The following is a 21,481-nucleotide window of genomic DNA, read 5'->3' on the forward strand; positions in this document are numbered from 1 at the left end:
TCGATGCTGGGTGCACTGAAGTGCTTATTTCAGTGAGAAAAGCACTTCAGAAGACCAAAATCTCAACATCACCAAACCACTCAAATTTCGATGCTGGGCTCACTGCAGTGCTTATTTCAGTGAGATAAGCACTTCAGATTGCCAAAATCCCAACCTCACCAAACGACTCAACTTTCGATGCTGGGCTCACTGCAGTGCTTGTTTCAGTGAGATAAGCACTTCAGAATGCCAAAATCCCAACCTCACCAAACGACTCAACTTTTGATACTGGTTTCACGAAATGCTTCTTTCAGTCAGATAAGCACTTCAGAAGGCCAAAATCTCATCTTCACAAAACCAGCCAACTTTCGATACTGGATTTACCCAAATGCTTATTTCAGTGAGAGAACCACTTCAGAAGACCAAAATCTAAACTTCACCAAACCACCCATGTTTCAATGCTGGGTTCACTGAAGTGCTTATTTCAGTGAGATAAGCACTTCAGAAGACCAAAATCTAAACTTCACCAAACCACTCAACTTTCAATGCTGGGTTCACTGAAGTGCTTATTTCAGTGAGATAAGCACTTCAGAAGACCAAAATCTAAACATCACAAAACCACTCAAATTTCGATGCTGGGTTCACTGAAGTGCTTATTTCATTGAGATAAGCACTTCACTTCGCCAAAATCCCCACCTCACCAAACGACTCAACTTTTGATGTTGGTTCCACTGAATTGCTTATTTCAGTGAGATAAGCACTTCAGAAGGCCAAAATCTAAACATCACTAATCGACTCAACTTTTGATGCTGATTTCACTGAAATGCTTCTTTCAGTCAGATAAGCACATCAGAAGGCCAAAATCTCAACTTCACCAAACCACCCAACTTTCGAACCAGGATTTACACAAATGCTTATTTCAGTGAGATAAGCACTTCAGAAGACTAAAATCTTAACTTCACCAAACCACTCAACTTTCGATGCTGCGATCACTGAAGTGCTTATTTCAGTGAGATAAGCACTTCAGAAGAACAAAATCTCAACATCTCAAAACCACTCAACTTTCGATGCTGGGTGCACTGAAGTGCTTATTTCAGTGAGATAAGCACTTCAGAAGACCAAAATCTCAACATCACCATTCCACTCAAATTTCGATGCTGGGCTCACTGCAGTGCTTATTTCAGTGAGATAAGCACTTCAGATTGCCAAAATCCAAACCTCACCAAACGACTCAACTTTCGATGCTGGGCTCACTGCAGTGCTTGTTTCAGTGAGATAAGCACTTCAGAATGCCAAAATCCCAACCTCACCAAACGACTCAACTTTTGATACTGGTTTCATGAAATGCTTCTTTCAGTCAGATAAGCACTTCAGAAGGCCAAAATCTCATCTTCACAAAACCAGCCAACTTTCGATACTGGATTTACCCAAATGCTTATTTCAGTGAGAGATGCACTTCAGAAGACCAAAATCTAAACTTCACCAAACCACCCATGTTTCAATGCTGGGTTCACTGAAGTGCTTATTTCAGTGAGATAAGCACTTCAGAAGACCAAAATCTAAACTTCACCAAACCACTCAACTTTCAATGCTGGGTTCACTGAAGTGCTTATTTCAGTGAGATAAGCACTTAAGAAGACCAAAATCTAAACATCTCAAAACCACACAAATTTCGATGCTGTGTTCACTGAAGTGCTTATTTCAGTGAGATAAGCACTTCACTTCGCCAAAATCCCAACCTCACCAAACGACTCAACTTTTGATGCTGGTTCCACTGAATTGCTTATTTCAGTGAGATAAGCACTTCAGAAGGCCAAAATCTAAACATCAGTAAACGACTCAACTTTTGATACTGATTTCACTGAAATGCTTCTTTCAGTCAGATAAGCACATCAGAAGGCCAAAATCTCAACTTCACCAAACCACCCAACTTTCGATCCAGGATTTACACAAATGCTTATTTCAGTGAGATAAGCACTTCAGAAGACTAAAATCTTAACTTCACCAAACCACTCAACTTTCGATGCTGGGATCACTGAAGTGCTTATTTCAGTGAGATAAGCACTTCAGAAGACCAAAATCTAAACTTCACCAAACCACCTAACTTTCAATGCTGGGTTCACTGAAATGCTTCTTTCAGTCAGATAAGCACTTCAGAAGAACAAAATCTCAACATCTCAAAACCACTCAACGTTCGATGCTGGGTTCACTGAAGTGCTTATTTCAGTGAGATAAGCACTTCAGAAGACCAAAATCTAAACATCACCAAACCACTCAAATTTCGATGCTGGGTTCACTGAAGTGCTTATTTCAGTGAGATAAGCACTTCAGAAGACCAAAATCTCAACTTCACCAAACCACCCAACTTTCGATCCAGGCTATACCCAAAGGCTAATTTCAGTGAGATAAGCACTTCAGAAGACAAAAATAAAAACTTCACCAAACCACTCAACTTTCGATGCTGGGATCACTGAAGTGCTTATTTCAGTAAGATAAGCACTTCAGAAGAGCAAAAACTCAACTTCACAAAACCGCTCAACTTTCGATGCTGGGCTCACTGCAGTGCTTATTTCAGTGAGATAAGCACTTCAGAATGCCAAAATCCCAACCTCACCAAACGACTCATCTTTTGATACTGGTTTCACTGAAATGCTTCTTTCAGTCAGATAAGCAATTCAGAAGTCCAAAATCTCAACTTCACCAAACCACCCAACTTTCAATGCTGGGTTCACTGAAGTGCTTATTGCAGTGAGATAAGCACTTCAGAAGACCAAAATCTAAACTTCACCAAAACACCCAACTTTCAATGCTGTGTTCACTGAAGTGCTAATTTCAGTGAGATAAGCACTTCAGAAGATCAAAATCTAAACATCTCAAAACCACTCAACTTTCGATGCTATGTTCACTGAAGTGCTTATTTCAGTGAGATAAGCACTTCAGAAGACCAAAATCTCAACATCACAAAACCACTCAAATTTCGATGCTGGGTTCACTGAAGTGCTTATTTCATTGAGATAAGCACTTCACTTCGCCAAAATCCCAACCTCACCAAACGACTCAACTTTTGATGTTGGTTCCACTGAATTGCTTATTTCAGTGAGATAAGCACTTCAGAAGGCCAAAATCTAAACATCACTAATCGACTCAACTTTTGATGCTGATTTCACTGAAATGCTTCTTTCAGTCAGATAAGCACATCAGAAGGCCAAAATCTCAACATCACCAAACCACTCAAATTTCGATGCTGGACTCACTGCAGAGCTTATTTCAGTGAGATAAGCACTTCAGATTGCCAAAATCCCAACCTCACCAAACGACTCAACTTTCGATGCTGGGCTCACTGCAGTGCTTATTTCAGTGAGATAAGCACTTCAGAATGCCAAAATCCCAACCTCACCAAACGACTCAACTTTTGATACTGGTTTCATGAAATGCTTCTTTCAGTCAGATAAGCACTTCAGAAGGCCAAAATCTCATCTTCACAAAACCAGCCAACTTTCGATACTGGATTTACCCAAATGCTTATTTCAGTGAGAGAAGCACTTCAGAAGACCAAAATCTAAACTTCACCAAACCACCCATGTTTCAATGCTGGGTTCACTGAAGTGCTTATTTCAGTGAGATAAGCACTTCAGAAGACCAAAATCTAAACTTCACCAAACCACTCAACTTTCAATGCTGGGTTCACTGAAGTGCTTATTTCAGTGAGATAAGCACTTCACAAGACCAAAATCTAAACATCTCAAAACCACTCAAATTTCGATGCTGTGTTCACTGAAGTGCTTATTTCAGTGAGATAAGCACTTCAGAAGACCAAAATCTAAACTTCACCAAACCACCCAACTTTCAATGCTGGGTTCACTGAAATGCTTCTTTCAGTCAGATAAGCACTTCAGAAGAACAAAATCTCAACATCTCAAAACCACTCAACTTTCGATGCTGGGTTCACTGAAGTGCTTCTTTCAGTGAGATAAGCACTTCAGAAGACCAAAATCTCAACATCACCAAACCACTCAAATTTCGATGCTGGGTTCACTGAAGTGCTTATTTCAGTGAGATAAGCACTTCAGAAGACCAAAATCTCAACTTCACCAAACCACCCAACTTTCAATGCTGGGTTCACTGAAGTGCTTATTTCAGTGAGATAAGTACTTCAATACGCCAAAATCCCAAACTCACCAAGCGACTCAACTTTTGATGCTGGTTCCACTGAATTGCTTATTTCAGTGAGATAAGCACTTCAGAAGGCCAAAATCTAAACTTCACTAAACGACTCAACTTTTGATGCTGATTTCACTGAAATGCTTCTTTCAGTCAGATATTCACATCAGAAGGCCAAAATCTCAACTTCACCAAACCACCCAACTTTCGAACCAGGATATACCCAAAGGCTAATTTCAGTGAGATAAGCACTTCAGAAGACAAAAATCTAAACTTCACCAAACCACCCAACTTTCAATGCTGGGTTCACTGCAGTGCTTATTTCAGTGAGATAAGCACTTCAGACTGCCAAAATCCCAACCTCACCAAACGACTCAACTTTTGATACTGGTTTCACTGAAATGCTTCTTTCAGTCAGATAAGCAATTCAGAAGGCCAAAATCTCAACTTCACAAAACCAGCCAACTTTCGATACTGGATTTACCCAAACGCTTATTTCAGTGAGATAAGCACTTCAGAAGACCAAAATCTAAACTTCACCAAAACACCCAACTTTCAATGCTGGGTTCACTGAAGTGCTTATTTCAGTGAGATAAGCACTTCAGAAGATCAAAATCTAAACATCTCAAAACCATTCAACTTTCGATGCTGTGTTCACTGAAGTGCTTATTTCAGTGAGATAAGCACTTCAGAAGACCAAAATCTCAACATCACAAAACCACTCAAATTTCGATGCTGGGTTCACTGAAGTGCTTATTTCATTGAGATAAGCACTTCACTTCGCCAAAATCCCAACCTCACCAAACGACTCAACTTTTGATGCTGGTTCCATTGAATTGCTTATTTCAGTGAGATAAGCACTTCAGAAGGCCAAAATCTAAACATCACTAAACGACTCAACTTTTGATACTGATTTCACTGAAATGCTTCTTTCAGTCAGATAAGCACATCAGAAGGCCAAAATCTCAACTTCACCAAACCACCCAACTTTCGATCCAGGATTTACACAAATGCTTATTTCAGTGAGATAAGCACTTCAGAAGACCAAAATCTAAACTTCACCAAACCACCCAACTTTCAATGCTGGGTTCACTGAAATGCTTCTTTCAGTCAGATAAGCACTTCAGAAGAACAAAATCTCAACATCTCAAAACCACTCAACTTTCGATGCTGGGTTCACTGAAGTGCTTCTTTCAGTGAGATAAGCACTTCAGAAGACCAAAATCTCAACATCACCAAACCACTCAAATTTCGATGCTGGGTTCACTGAAGTGCTTATTTCAGTGAGATAAGCACTTCAAAAGACCAAAATCTCAACTTCACCAAACCACCCAACTTTCAATGCTGGGTTCACTGAAGTGCTTATTTCAGTGAGATAAGTACTACAATACGCCAAAATCCCAAACTCACCAAGCGACTCAACTTTTGATGCTGGTTCCACTGAATTGCTTATTTCAGTGAGATAAGCACTTCAGAAGGCCAAAATCTAAACTTCACTAAACGACTCAACTTTTGATGCTGATTTCACTGAAATGCTTCTTTCAGTCAGATATTCACATCAGAAGGCCAAAATCTCAACTTCACCAAACCACCCAACTTTCGAACCAGGATATACCCAAAGGCTAATTTCAGTGAGATGAGCACTTCAGAAGACAAAAATCTAAACTTCACCAAACACCCAACTTTCAATGCTGGGTTCACTGCAGTGCTTATTTCAGTGAGATAAGCACTTCAGACTGCCAAAATCCCAACCTCACCAAACGACTCAACTTTTGATACTGGTTTCACTGAAATGCTTCTTTCAGTCAGATAAGCAATTCAGAAGGCCAAAATCTCAACTTCACAAAACCAGCCAACTTTCGATACTGGATTTACCCAAACGCTTATTTCAGTGAGATAAGCACTTCAGAAGACCAAAATCTAAACTTCACCAAAACACCCAACTTTCAATGCTGGGTTCACTGAAGTGCTTATTTCAGTGAGATAAGCACTTCAGAAGACCAAAATCTAAACATCTCAAAACCACTCAACTTTCGATGCTATGTTCACTGAAGTGCTTATTTCAGTGAGATAAGCACTTCAGAAGACCAAAATCTAAACTTCACCAAAACACCCAACTTTCAATGCTGGGTTCACTGAAGTGCTTATTTCAGTGAGATACGCACTTCAGAAGATCAAAATCTAAACATCTCAAAACCACTCAACTTTCGATGCTATGTTCACTGAAGTGCTTATTTCAGTGAGATAAGCACTTCAGAAGACCAAAATCTAAACTTCACCAAACCACCCAACTTTCAATGCTGGGTTCGCTCAAGTGCGTAGTTCAGTGAGATAAGCACTTCAGAAGACCAAAATCTCAACATCACAAAACCACTCAAATTTCGATGCTGGGTTCACTGAAGTGCTTATTTCATTGAGATAAGCACTTCACTTCGCCAAAATCCCAACCTCACCAAACGACTCAACTTTTGATGCTGGTTCCACTGAATTGCTTATTTCAGTGAGATAAGCACTTCAGAAGGCCAAAATCTAAACATCACTAATCGACCCAACTTTTGATGCTGATTTCACTGAAATGCTTCTTTCAGTCAGATAAGCACATCAGAAGGCCAAAATCTCAACTTCACCAAACCACCCAACTTTCGATCCAGGATTTACTCAAATGCTTATTTCAGTGAGATAAGCACTTCAGAAGACTAAAATCTTAACTTCACCAAACCACTCAACTTTCGATGCTGCGATCACTGAAGTGCTTATTTCAGTGAGATAAGCACTTCAGAAGAACAAAATCTCAACATCTCAAAACCACTCAACTTTCGATGCTGGGTGCACTGAAGTGCTTATTTCAGTGAGATAAGCACTTCAGAAGACCAAAATCTCAACATCACCAAACCACTCAAATTTCGATGCTGGGCTCACTGCAGTGCTTATTTCAGTGAGATAAGCACTTCAGATTGCCAAAATCCCAACCTCACCAAACGACTCAACTTTCGATGCTGGGCTCACTGCAGTGCTTGTTTCAGTGAGATAAGCACTTCAGAATGCCAAAATCCCAACCTCACCAAACGACTCAACTTTTGATACTGGTTTCACGAAATGCTTCTTTCAGTCAGATAAGCACTTCAGAAGGCCAAAATCTCATCTTCACAAAACCAACCAACTTTCGATACTGGATTTACCCAAATGCTTATTTCAGTGAGAGAAGCACTTCAGAAGACCAAAATCTAAACTTCACCAAACCACCCATGTTTCAATGCTGGGTTCACTGAAGTGCTTATTTCAGTGAGATAAGCACTTCAGAAGACCAAAATCTAAACTTCACCAAACCACTCAACTTTCAATGCTGGGTTCACTGAAGTGCTTATTTCAGTGAGATAAGCACTTCAGAAGACCAAAATCTAAACATCACAAAACCACTCAAATTTCGATGCTGGGTTCACTGAAGTGCTTATTTCATTGAGATAAGCACTTCACTTCGCCAAAATCCCCACCTCACCAAACGACTCAACTTTTGATGTTGGTTCCACTGAATTGCTTATTTCAGTGAGATAAGCACTTCAGAAGGCCAAAATCTAAACATCACTAATCGACTCAACTTTTGATGCTGATTTCACTGAAATGCTTCTTTCAGTCAGATAAGCACATCAGAAGGCCAAAATCTCAACTTCACCAAACCACCCAACTTTCGAACCAGGATTTACACAAATGCTTATTTCAGTGAGATAAGCACTTCAGAAGACTAAAATCTTAACTTCACCAAACCACTCAACTTTCGATGCTGCGATCACTGAAGTGCTTATTTCAGTGAGATAAGCACTTCAGAAGAACAAAATCTCAACATCTCAAAACCACTCAACTTTCGATGCTGGGTGCACTGAAGTGCTTATTTCAGTGAGATAAGCACTTCAGAAGACCAAAATCTCAACATCACCATTCCACTCAAATTTCGATGCTAGGCTCACTGCAGTGCTTATTTCAGTGAGATAAGCACTTCAGATTGCCAAAATCCAAACCTCACCAAACGACTCAACTTTCGATGCTGGGCTCACTGCAGTGCTTGTTTCAGTGAGATAAGCACTTCAGAATGCCAAAATCCCAACCTCACCAAACGACTCAACTTTTGATACTGGTTTCATGAAATGCTTCTTTCAGTCAGATAAGCACTTCAGAAGGCCAAAATCTCATCTTCACAAAACCAGCCAACTTTCGATACTGGATTTACCCAAATGCTTATTTCAGTGAGAGATGCACTTCAGAAGACCAAAATCTAAACTTCACCAAACCACCCATGTTTCAATGCTGGGTTCACTGAAGTGCTTATTTCAGTGAGATAAGCACTTCAGAAGACCAAAATCTAAACTTCACCAAACCACTCAACTTTCAATGCTGGGTTCACTGAAGTGCTTATTTCAGTGAGATAAGCACTTAAGAAGACCAAAATCTAAACATCTCAAAACCACACAAATTTCGATGCTGTGTTCACTGAAGTGCTTATTTCAGTGAGATAAGCACTTCACTTCGCCAAAATCCCAACCTCACCAAACGACTCAACTTTTGATGCTGGTTCCACTGAATTGCTTATTTCAGTGAGATAAGCACTTCAGAAGGCCAAAATCTAAACATCAGTAAACGACTCAACTTTTGATACTGATTTCACTGAAATGCTTCTTTCAGTCAAATAAGCACATCAGAAGGCCAAAATCTCAACTTCACCAAACCACCCAACTTTCGATCCAGGATTTACACAAATGCTTATTTCAGTGAGATAAGCACTTCAGAAGACTAAAATCTTAACTTCACCAAACCACTCAACTTTCGATGCTGGGATCACTGAAGTGCTTATTTCAGTGAGATAAGCACTTCAGAAGACCAAAATCTAAACTTCACCAAACCACCTAACTTTCAATGCTGGGTTCACTGAAATGCTTCTTTCAGTCAGATAAGCACTTCAGAAGAACAAAATCTCAACATCTCAAAACCACTCAACGTTCGATGCTGGGTTCACTGAAGTGCTTATTTCAGTGAGATAAGCACTTCAGAAGACCAAAATCTAAACATCACCAAACCACTCAAATTTCGATGCTGGGTTCACTGAAGTGCTTATTTCAGTGAGATAAGCACTTCAGAAGACCAAAATCTCAACTTCACCAAACCACCCAACTTTCGATCCAGGCTATACCCAAAGGCTAATTTCAGTGAGATAAGCACTTCAGAAGACAAAAATAAAAACTTCACCAAACCACTCAACTTTCGATGCTGGGATCACTGAAGTGCTTATTTCAGTAAGATAAGCACTTCAGAAGAGCAAAAACTCAACTTCACAAAACCGCTCAACTTTCGATGCTGGGCTCACTGCAGTGCTTATTTCAGTGAGATAAGCACTTCAGAATGCCAAAATCCCAACCTCACCAAACGACTCAACTTTTGATACTGGTTTCACTGAAATGCTTCTTTCAGTCAGATAAGCAATTCAGAAGTCCAAAATCTCAACTTCACCAAACCACCCAACTTTCAATGCTGGGTTCACTGAAGTGCTTATTGCAGTGAGATAAGCACTTCAGAAGACCAAAATCTAAACTTCACCAAAACACCCAACTTTCAATGCTGTGTTCACTGAAGTGCTAATTTCAGTGAGATAAGCACTTCAGAAGATCAAAATCTAAACATCTCAAAACCACTCAACTTTCGATGCTATGTTCACTGAAGTGCTTATTTCAGTGAGATAAGCACTTCAGAAGACCAAAATCTCAACATCACAAAACCACTCAAATTTCGATGCTGGGTTCACTGAAGTGCTTATTTCATTGAGATAAGCACTTCACTTCGCCAAAATCCCAACCTCACCAAACGACTCAACTTTTGATGTTGGTTCCACTGAATTGCTTATTTCAGTGAGATAAGCACTTCAGAAGGCCAAAATCTAAACATCACTAATCGACTCAACTTTTGATGCTGATTTCACTGAAATGCTTCTTTCAGTCAGATAAGCACATCAGAAGGCCAAAATCTCAACATCACCAAACCACTCAAATTTCGATGCTGGACTCACTGCAGAGCTTATTTCAGTGAGATAAGCACTTCAGATTGCCAAAATCCCAACCTCACCAAACGACTCAACTTTCGATGCTGGGCTCACTGCAGTGCTTGTTTCAGTGAGATAAGCACTTCAGAATGCCAAAATCCCAACCTCACCAAACGACTCAACTTTTGATACTGGTTTCATGAAATGCTTCTTTCAGTCAGATAAGCACTTCAGAAGGCCAAAATCTCATCTTCACAAAACCAGCCAACTTTCGATACTGGATTTACCCAAATGCTTATTTCAGTGAGAGATGCACTTCAGAAGACCAAAATCTAAACTTCACCAAACCACCCATGTTTCAATGCTGGGTTCACTGAAGTGCTTATTTCAGTGAGATAAGCACTTCAGAACACCAAAATCTAAACTTCACCAAACCACTCAACTTTCAATGCTGGGTTCACTGAAGTGCTTATTTCAGTGAGATAAGCACTTCACAAGACCAAAATCTAAACATCTCAAAACCACTCAAATTTCGATGCTGTGTTCACTGAAGTGCTTATTTCAGTGAGATAAGCACTTCACTTCGCCAAAATCCCAACCTCACCAAACGACTCAACTTTTGATGCTGGTTCCACTGAATTGCTTATTTCAGTGAGATAAGCACTTCAGAAGGCCAAAATCTAAACATCAGTAAACGACTCAACTTTTGATACTGATTTCACTGAAATGCTTCTTTCAGTCAGATAAGCACATCAGAAGGCCAAAATCTCAACTTCACCAAACCACCCAACTTTCGATCCAGGATTTACACAAATGCTTATTTCAGTGAGATAAGCACTTCAGAAGACTAAAATCTTAACTTCACCAAACCACTCAACTTTCGATGCTGGGATCACTGAAGTGCTTATTTCAGTGAGATAAGCACTTCAGAAGACCAAAATCTAAACTTCACCAAACCACCCAACTTTCAATGCTGGGTTCACTGAAATGCTTCTTTCAGTCAGATAAGCACTTCAGAAGAACAAAATCTCAACATCTCAAAACCACTCAACTTTCGATGCTGGGTTCACTGAAGTGCTTATTTCAGTGAGATAAGCACTTCAGAAGACCAAAATCTCAACATCACCAAACCACTCAAATTTCGATGCTGGGTTCACTGAAGTGCTTATTTCAGTGAGATAAGCACTTCAGAAGACCAAAATCTCAACTTCACCAAACCACCCAACTTTCAATGCTGGGATGACTGAAGTGCTTATTTCAGTGAGATAAGTACTTCAATACGCCAAAATCCCAACCTCACCAAGCGACTCAACTTTTGATGCTGGTTCCACTGAAGTGCTTATTTCAGTGAGATAAGCACTTCAGGAGGCCAAAATCTAAACATCACTCATCCACTCAACTTTTGATGCTGATTTCACTGAAATGCTTCTTCGAGTCAGATAAGCACATCAGAAGGCCAAAATCTCAACTTCACCAAACCACCCAACTTTCGAACCAGGATTTACACAAATGCTTATTTCAGTGAGATAAGCACTTCAGAAGACTAAAATCTTAACTTCACCAAACCACTCAACTTTCGATGCTGGGATCACTGAAGTGCTTATTTCAGTGAGATAAGCACTTCAGAAGAACAAAATCTCAACATCTCAAAACCACTCAACTTTCGATGCTGGGTTCACTGAAGTGCTTATTTCAGTGAGATAAGCACTTCAGAAGACCAAAATCTCAACATCACAAAACCACTCAAATTTCGATGCTGGGTTCACTGAAGTGCTTATTTCAGTGAGATAAGCACTTCAGATTGCCAAAATCCCAACCTCACCAAACGACTCAACTTTCGATGCTGGGCTCACTGCAGTGCTTGTTTCAGTGAGATAAGCACTTCAGAATGCCAAAATCCCAACCTCACCAAACGACTCAACTTTTGATACTGGTTTCATGAAATGCTTCTTTCAGTGAGATAAGCACTTCAGAAGACCAAAATCTAAACTTCACCAAACCACCCAACTTTCAATGCTGGGTTCACTGAAGTGCTTATTTCAGTGAGATAAGCACTTCAGAAGACCAAAATCTAAACATCACCAAACCAACCAACTTTCAATGCTGGGTTCACTGAAGTGCTTATTTCAGTGAGATAAGCACTTCAGAAGACCAAAATCTAAACTTCACCAAACCACCCAACTTTCAATGCTGGGTTCACTGAAATGCTTCTTTCAGTCAGATAAGCACTTCAGAAGAACAAAATCTCAACATCTCAAAACCACTCAACTTTCGATGCTGGGTTCACTGAAGTGCTTATTTCAGTGAGATAAGCACTTCAGAAGACCAAAATCTCAACATCACCAAACCACTCAAATTTCGATGCTGGCTTCACTGAAGTGCTTATTTCAGTGAGATAAGCACTTCAGAAGACCAAAATCTCAACTTCACCAAACCACCCAACTTTCGATCCAGGATATACCCAAAGGCTAATTTCAGTGAGATAAGCACTTCAGAAGACAAAAATCTAAACTTCACCAAACTACTCAACTTTCGATGCTGGGATCACTGAAGTGCTTATTTCAGTGAGATAAGCACTTCAGAAGAGCAAAAACTCAACTTCACAAAACCACTCAACTTTCGATGCTGGGCTCACTGCAGTGCTTATTTCAGTGAGATAAGCACTTCAGACTGCCAAAATCCCAACCTCACCAAACGACTCAACTTTTGATACTGGTTTCACTGAAATGCTTCTTTCAGTCAGATAAGCAATTCAGAAGGCCAAAATCTCAACTTCACAAAACCAGCCAACTTTCGATACTGGATTTACCCAAATGCTTATTTCAGTGAGATAAGCACTTCAGAAGACCAAAATCTAAACTTCACCAAAACAACCAACTTTCAATGCTGGGTTCACTGAAGTGCTTATTTCAGTGAGATAAGCACTTCAGAAGATCAAAATCTAAACATCTCAAAACCATTCAACTTTCGATGCTGTGTTCACTGAAGTGCTTATTTCAGTGAGATAAGCACTTCAGAAGACCAAAATTTCAACATCACAGAACCACTCAAATTTCGATGCTGGGTTGACTGAAGTGCTTATTTCATTGAGATAAGCACTTCACTTCGCCAAAATCCCAACCTCACCAAACGACTCAACTTTTGATGCTGGTTCCACTGAATTGCTTATTTCAGTGAGATAAGCACTTCAGAAGGCCAAAATCTAAACATCACTAAACGATTCAACTTTTGATACTGATTTCACAGAAATGCTTCTTTCAGTCAGATAAGCACATCAGAAGGCCAAAATCTCAACTTCACCAAACCACCCAACTTTCGATCCAGGATTTACACAAATGCTTATTTCAGTGAGATAAGCACTTCAGAAGACCAAAATCTAAACTTCACCAAACCACCCAACTTTCAATGCTGGGTTCACTGAAATGCTTCTTTCAGTCAGATAAGCACTTCAGAAGAACAAAATCTCAACATCTCAAAACCACTCAACTTTCGATGCTGGGTTCACTGAAGTGCTTCTTTCAGTGAGATAAGCAGTTCAGAAGACCAAAATCTCAACATCACCAAACCACTCAAATTTCGATGCTGGGTTCACTGAAGTGCTTATTTCAGTGAGATAAGCACTTCAGAAGACCAAAATCTCAACTTCACCAAACCACCCAACTTTCAATGCTGGGTTCACTGAAGTGCTTATTTCAGTGAGATAAGTACTTCAATACGCCAAAATCCCAAACTCACCAAGCGACTCAACTTTTGATGCTGGTTCCACTGAATTGCTTATTTCAGTGAGATAAGCACTTCAGAAGGCCAAAATCTAAACTTCACTAAACGACTCAACTTTTGATGCTGATTTCACTGAAATGCTTCTTTCAGTCAGATATTCACATCAGTAGGCCAAAATCTCAACTTCACCAAACCACCCAACTTTCGATCCAGGATATACCCAAAGGCTAATTTCAGTGAGATAAGCACTTCAGAAGACAAAAATCTAAACTTCACCAAACCACCCAACTTTCAATGCTGGGTTCACTGAAGTGCTTATTTCAGTGAGATAAGCACTTCAGAAGACCAAAATCTCAACATCACAAAACCACTCAAATTTCGATGCTGGGTTCACTGAAATGCTTCTTTTAGTCAGATAAGCATTTCACTTCGCCAAAATCCCAACCTCACCAAACGACTCAACTTTTGATGCTGGTTCCACTGAATTGCTTATTTCAGTGAGATAAGCACTTCAGAAGGCCAAAATCTAAACATCACTAAACGACTCAACTTTTGATACTGATTTCACTGAAATGCTTCTTTCACTCAGATAAGCACATCAGAAGGCCAAAATCTCAACTTCACCAAACCACCCAACTTTCGATCCAGGATATACCCAAAGGCTAATTTCAGTGAGAAAAGCACTTCAGAAGACAAAAATCTAAACTTCACCAAACCACTCAACTTTCGATGCTGGGATCACTGAAGTGCTTATTTCAGTGAGATAAGCACTTCAGAAGAGCAAAAACTCAACTTCACAAAACCACTCAACTTTCGATGCTGGGCTCACTGCAGTGCTTATTTCAGTGAGATAAGCACTTCAGACTGCCAAAATCCCAACCTCACCAAACGACTCAACTTTTGATACTGGTTTCACTGAAATGCTTCTTTCAGTCAGATAAGCAATTCAGAAGGCCAAAATCTCAACTTCACAAAACCAGCCAACTTTCGATACTGGATATACCCAAATGCTTATTTCAGTGAGATAAGCACTTCAGAAGACCAAAATCTAAACTTCACCAAAACACCCAACTTTCAATGCTGGGTTCACTGAAGTGCTTATTTCAGTGAGATAAGCACTTCAGAAGATCAAAATCTAAACATCTCAAAACCATTCAACTTTCGATGCTGTGTTCACTGAAGTGCTTATTTCAGTGAGATAAGCACTTCAGAAGACCAAAATCTCAACATCACAAAACCACTCAAATTTCGATGCTGGGTTCACTGAAGTGCTTATTTCATTGAGATAAGCACTTCACTTCGCCAAAATCCCAACCTCACCAAACGACTCAACTTTCGATGCTGGGCTCACTGCAGTGCTTGTTTCAGTGAGATAAGCACTTCAGAATGCCAAAATCCCAACCTCACCAAACGACTCAACTTTTGATACTGGTTTCACGAAATGCTTCTTTCAGTCAGATAAGCACTTCAGAAGGCCAAAATCTCATCTTCACAAAACCAGCCAACTTTCGATACTGGATTTACCCAAATGCTTATTTCAGTGAGAGAAGCACTTCAGAAGACCAAAATCTAAACTTCACCAAACCACCCATGTTTCAATGCTGGGTTCACTGAAGTGCTTATTTCAGTGAGATAAGCACTTCAGAAGACCAAAATCTAAACTTCACCAAACCACTCAACTTTCAATGCTGGGTTCACTGAAGTGCTTATTTCAGTGAGATAAGCACTTCAGAAGACCAAAATCTAAACATCACAAAACCACTCAACTTTCGATGCTGGGTTCACTGAAGTGCTTATTTCATTGAGATAAGCACTTCACTTCGCCAAAATCCCCACCTCACCAAACGACTCAACTTTTGATGTTGGTTCCACTGAATTGCTTATTTCAGTGAGATAAGCACTTCAGAAGGCCAAAATCTAAACATCACTAATCGACTCAACTTTTGATGCTGATTTCACTGAAATGCTTCTTTCAGTCAGATAAGCACATCAGAAGGCCAAAATCTCAACTTCACCAAACCACCCAACTTTCGAACCAGGATTTACACAAATGCTTATTTCAGTGAGATAAGCACTTCAGAAGACTAAAATCTTAACTTCACCAAACCACTCAACTTTCGATGCTGCGATCACTGAAGTGCTTATTTCAGTGAGATAAGCACTTCAGAAGAACAAAATCTCAACATCTCAAAACCACTCAACTTTCGATGCTGGGTGCACTGAAGTGCTTATTTCAGTGAGATAAGCACTTCAGAAGACCAAAATCTCAACATCACCATTCCACTCAAATTTCGATGCTGGGCTCACTGCAGTGCTTATTTCAGTGAGATAAGCACTTCAGATTGCCAAAATCCAAACCTCACCAAACGACTCAACTTTCGATGCTGGGCTCACTGCAGTGCTTGTTTCAGTGAGATAAGCACTTCAGAATGCCAAAATCCCAACCTCACCAAACGACTCAACTTTTGATACTGGTTTCATGAAATGCTTCTTTCAGTCAGATAAGCACTTCAGAAGGCCAAAATCTCATCTTCACAAAACCAGCCAACTTTCGATACTGGATTTACCCAAATGCTTATTTCAGTGAGAGATGCACTTCAGAAGACCAAAATCTAAACTTCACCAAACCACCCATGTTTCAATGCTGGGTTCACTGAAGTGCTTATTTCAGTGAGATAAGCACTTCAGAAGACCAAAATCTAAACTTCACCAAACCACTCAACTTTCAATGCTGGGTTCACTGAAGTGCTTATTTCAGTGAGATAAGCACTTAAGAAGACCAAAATCTAAACATCTCAAAACCACACAAATTTCGATGCTGTGTTCACTGAAGTGCTTATTTCAGTGAGATAAGCACTTCACTTCGCCAAAATCCCAACCTCACCAAACGACTCAACTTTTGATGCTGGTTCCACTGAATTGCTTATTTCAGTGAGATAAGCACTTCAGAAGGCCAAAATCTAAACATCAGTAAACGACTCAACTTTTGATACTGATTTCACTGAAATGCTTCTTTCAGTCAGATAAGCACATCAGAAGGCCAAAATCTCAACTTCACCAAACCACCCAACTTTCGATCCAGGATTTACACAAATGCTTATTTCAGTGAGATAAGCACTTCAGAAGACTAAAATCTTAACTTCACCAAACCACTCAACTTTCGATGCTGGGATCACTGAAGTGCTTATTTCAGTGAGATAAGCACTTCAGAAGACCAAAATCTAAACTTCACCAAACCACCTAACTTTCAATGCTGGGTTCACTGAAATGCTTCTTTCAGTCAGATAAGCACTTCAGAAGAACAAAATCTCAACATCTCAAAACCACTCAACGTTCGATGCTGGGTTCACTGAAGTGCTTATTTCAGTGAGATAAGCACTTCAGAAGACCAAAATCTAAACATCACCAAACCACTCAAATTTCGATGCTGGGTTCACTGAAGTGCTTATTTCAGTGAGATAAGCACTTCAGAAGACCAAAATCTCAACTTCACCAAACCACCCAACTTTCGATCCAGGCTATACCCAAAGGCTAATTTCAGTGAGATAAGCACTTCAGAAGACAAAAATAAAAACTTCACCAAACCACTCAACTTTCGATGCTGGGATCACTGAAGTGCTTATTTCAGTAAGATAAGCACTTCAGAAGAGCAAAAACTCAACTTCACAAAACCGCTCAACTTTCGATGCTGGGCTCACTGCAGTGCTTATTTCAGTGAGATAAGCACTTCAGAATGCCAAAATCCCAACCTCACCAAACGACTCAACTTTTGATACTGGTTTCACTGAAATGCTTCTTTCAGTCAGATAAGCAATTCAGAAGTCCAAAATCTCAACTTCACCAAACCACCCAACTTTCAATGCTGGGTTCACTGAAGTGCTTATTGCAGTGAGATAAGCACTTCAGAAGACCAAAATCTAAACTTCACCAAAACACCCAACTTTCAATGCTGTGTTCACTGAAGTGCTAATTTCAGTGAGATAAGCACTTCAGAAGATCAAAATCTAAACATCTCAAAACCACTCAACTTTCGATGCTATGTTCACTGAAGTGCTTATTTCAGTGAGATAAGCACTTCAGAAGACCAAAATCTCAACATCACAAAACCACTCAAATTTCGATGCTGGGTTCACTGAAGTGCTTATTTCATTGAGATAAGCACTTCACTTCGCCAAAATCCCAACCTCACCAAACGACTCAACTTTTGATGTTGGTTCCACTGAATTGCTTATTTCAGTGAGATAAGCACTTCAGAAGGCCAAAATCTAAACATCACTAATCGACTCAACTTTTGATGCTGATTTCACTGAAATGCTTCTTTCAGTCAGATAAGCACATCAGAAGGCCAAAATCTCAACATCACCAAACCACTCAAATTTCGATGCTGGACTCACTGCAGAGCTTATTTCAGTGAGATAAGCACTTCAGATTGCCAAAATCCCAACCTCACCAAACGACTCAACTTTCGATGCTGGGCTCACTGCAGTGCTTGTTTCAGTGAGATAAGCACTTCAGAATGCCAAAATCCCAACCTCACCAAACGACTCAACTTTTGATACTGGTTTCATGAAATGCTTCTTTCAGTCAGATAAGCACTTCAGAAGGCCAAAATCTCATCTTCACAAAACCAGCCAACTTTCGATACTGGATTTACCCAAATGCTTATTTCAGTGAGAGAAGCACTTCAGAAGACCAAAATCTAAACTTCACCAAACCACCCATGTTTCAATGCTGGGTTCACTGAAGTGCTTATTTCAGTGAGATAAGCACTTCAGAACACCAAAATCTAAACTTCACCAAACCACTCAACTTCAATGCTGGGTTCACTGAAGTGCTTATTTCAGTGAGATAAGCACTTCACAAGACCAAAATCTAAACATCTCAAAACCACTCAAATTTCGATGCTGTGTTCACTGAAGTGCTTATTTCAGTGAGATAAGCACTTCACTTCGCCAAAATCCCAACCTCACCAAACGACTCAACTTTTGATGCTGGTTCCACTGAATTGCTTATTTCAGTGAGATAAGCACTTCAGAAGGCCAAAATCTAAACATCAGTAAACGACTCAACTTTTGATACTGATTTCACTGAAATGCTTCTTTCAGTCAGATAAGCACATCAGAAGGCCAAAATCTCAACTTCACCAAACCACCCAACTTTCGATCCAGGATTTACACAAATGCTTATTTCAGTGAGATAAGCACTTCAGAAGACTAAAATCTTAACTTCACCAAACCACTCAACTTTCGATGCTGGGATCACTGAAGTGCTTATTTCAGTGAGATAAGCACTTCAGAAGACCAAAATCTAAACTTCACCAAACCACCCAACTTTCAATGCTGGGTTCACTGAAATGCTTCTTTCAGTCAGATAAGCACTTCAGAAGAACAAAATCTCAACATCTCAAAACCACTCAACTTTCGATGCTGGGTTCACTGAAGTGCTTATTTCAGTGAGATAAGCACTTCAGAAGACCAAAATCTCAACATCACCAAACCACTCAAATTTCGATGCTGGGTTCACTGAAGTGCTTATTTCAGTGAGATAAGCACTTCAGAAGACCAAAATCTCAACTTCACCAAACCACCCAACTTTCAATGCTGGGATGACTGAAGTGCTTATTTCAGTGAGATAAGTACTTCAATACGCCAAAATCCCAACCTCACCAAGCGACTCAACTTTTGATGCTGGTTCCACTGAAGTGCTTATTTCAGTGAGATAAGCACTTCAGGAGGCCAAAATCTAAACATCACTCATCCACTCAACTTTTGATGCTGATTTCACTGAAATGCTTCTTCGAGTCAGATAAGCACATCAGAAGGCCAAAATCTCAACTTCACCAAACCACCCAACTTTCGAACCAGGATTTACACAAATGCTTATTTCAGTGAGATAAGCACTTCAGAAGACTAAAATCTTAACTTCACCAAACCACTCAACTTTCGATGCTGGGATCACTGAAGTGCTTATTTCAGTGAGATAAGCACTTCAGAAGAACAAAATCTCAACATCTCAAAACCACTCAACTTTCGATGCTGGGTTCACTGAAGTGCTTATTTCAGTGAGATAAGCACTTCAGAAGACCAAAATCTCAACATCACAAAACCACTCAAATTTCGATGCTGGGTTCACTGAAGTGCTTATTTCAGTGAGATAAGCACTTCAGATTGCCAAAATCCCAACCTCACCAAACGACTCAACTTTCGATGCTGGGCTCACTGCAGTGCTTGTTTCAGTGAGATAAGCACTTCAGAATGCCAAAATCCCAACCTCACCAAACGACTCAACTTTTGATACTGGTTTCATGAAATGCTTCTTTCAGTGAGATAAGCACTTCAGAAGACCAAAATCTAAACTTCACCAAACCACCCAACTTTCAATGCTGGGTTCACTGAAGTGCTTATTTCAGTGAGATAAGCACTTCAGAAGACCAAAATCTAAACATCACCAAACCAACCAACTTTCAATGCTGGGTTCACTGAAGTGCTTATTTCAGTGAGATAAGCACTTCAGAAGACCAAAATCTAAACTTCACCAAACCACCCAACTTTCAATGCTGGGTTCACTGAAATGCTTCTTTCAGTCAGATAAGCACTTCAGAAGAACAAAATCTCAACATCTCAAAACCACTCAACTTTCGATGCTGGGTTCACTGAAGTGCTTATTTCAGTGAGATAAGCACTTCAGAAGACCAAAATCTCAACATCACCAAACCACTCAAATTTCGATGCTGGCTTCACTGAAGTGCTTATTTCAGTGAGATAAGCACTTCAGAAGACCAAAATCTCAACTTCACCAAACCACCCAACTTTCGATCCAGGATATACCCAAAGGCTAATTTCAGTGAGATAAGCACTTCAGAAGACAAAAATCTAAACTTCACCAAACTACTCAACTTTCGATGCTGGGATCACTGAAGTGCTTATTTCAGTGAGATAAGCACTTCAGAAGAGCAAAAACTCAACTTCACAAAACCACTCAACTTTCGATGCTGGGCTCACTGCAGTGCTTATTTCAGTGAGATAAGCACTTCAGACTGCCAAAATCCCAACCTCACCAAACGACTCAACTTTTGATACTGGTTTCACTGAAATGCTTCTTTCAGTCAGATAAGCAATTCAGAAGGCCAAAATCTCAACTTCACAAAACCAGCCAACTTTCGATACTGGATTTACCCAAATGCTTATTTCAGTGAGATAAGCACTTCAGAAGACCAAAATCTAAACTTCACCAAAACAACCAACTTTCAATGCTGGGTTCACTGAAGTGCTTATTTCAGTGAGATAAGCACTTCAGAAGATCAAAATCTAAACATCTCAAAACCATTCAACTTTCGATGCTGTGTTCACTGAAGTGCTTATTTCAGTGAGATAAGCACTTCAGAAGACCAAAATTTCAACATCACAGAACCACTCAAATTTCGATGCTGGGTTGACTGAAGTGCTTATTTCATTGAGATAAGCACTTCACTTCGCCAAAATCCCAACCTCACCAAACGACTCAACTTTTGATGCTGGTTCCACTGAACTGCTTATTTCAGTGAGATAAGCACTTCAGAAGGCCAAAATCTAAACATCACTAAACGATTCAACTTTTGAT

This window comes from Stegostoma tigrinum, unplaced genomic scaffold (genome assembly GCF_030684315.1).
Source record: "Stegostoma tigrinum isolate sSteTig4 unplaced genomic scaffold, sSteTig4.hap1 scaffold_83, whole genome shotgun sequence".
Lineage (NCBI taxonomy): Eukaryota > Metazoa > Chordata > Chondrichthyes > Orectolobiformes > Stegostomatidae > Stegostoma > Stegostoma tigrinum.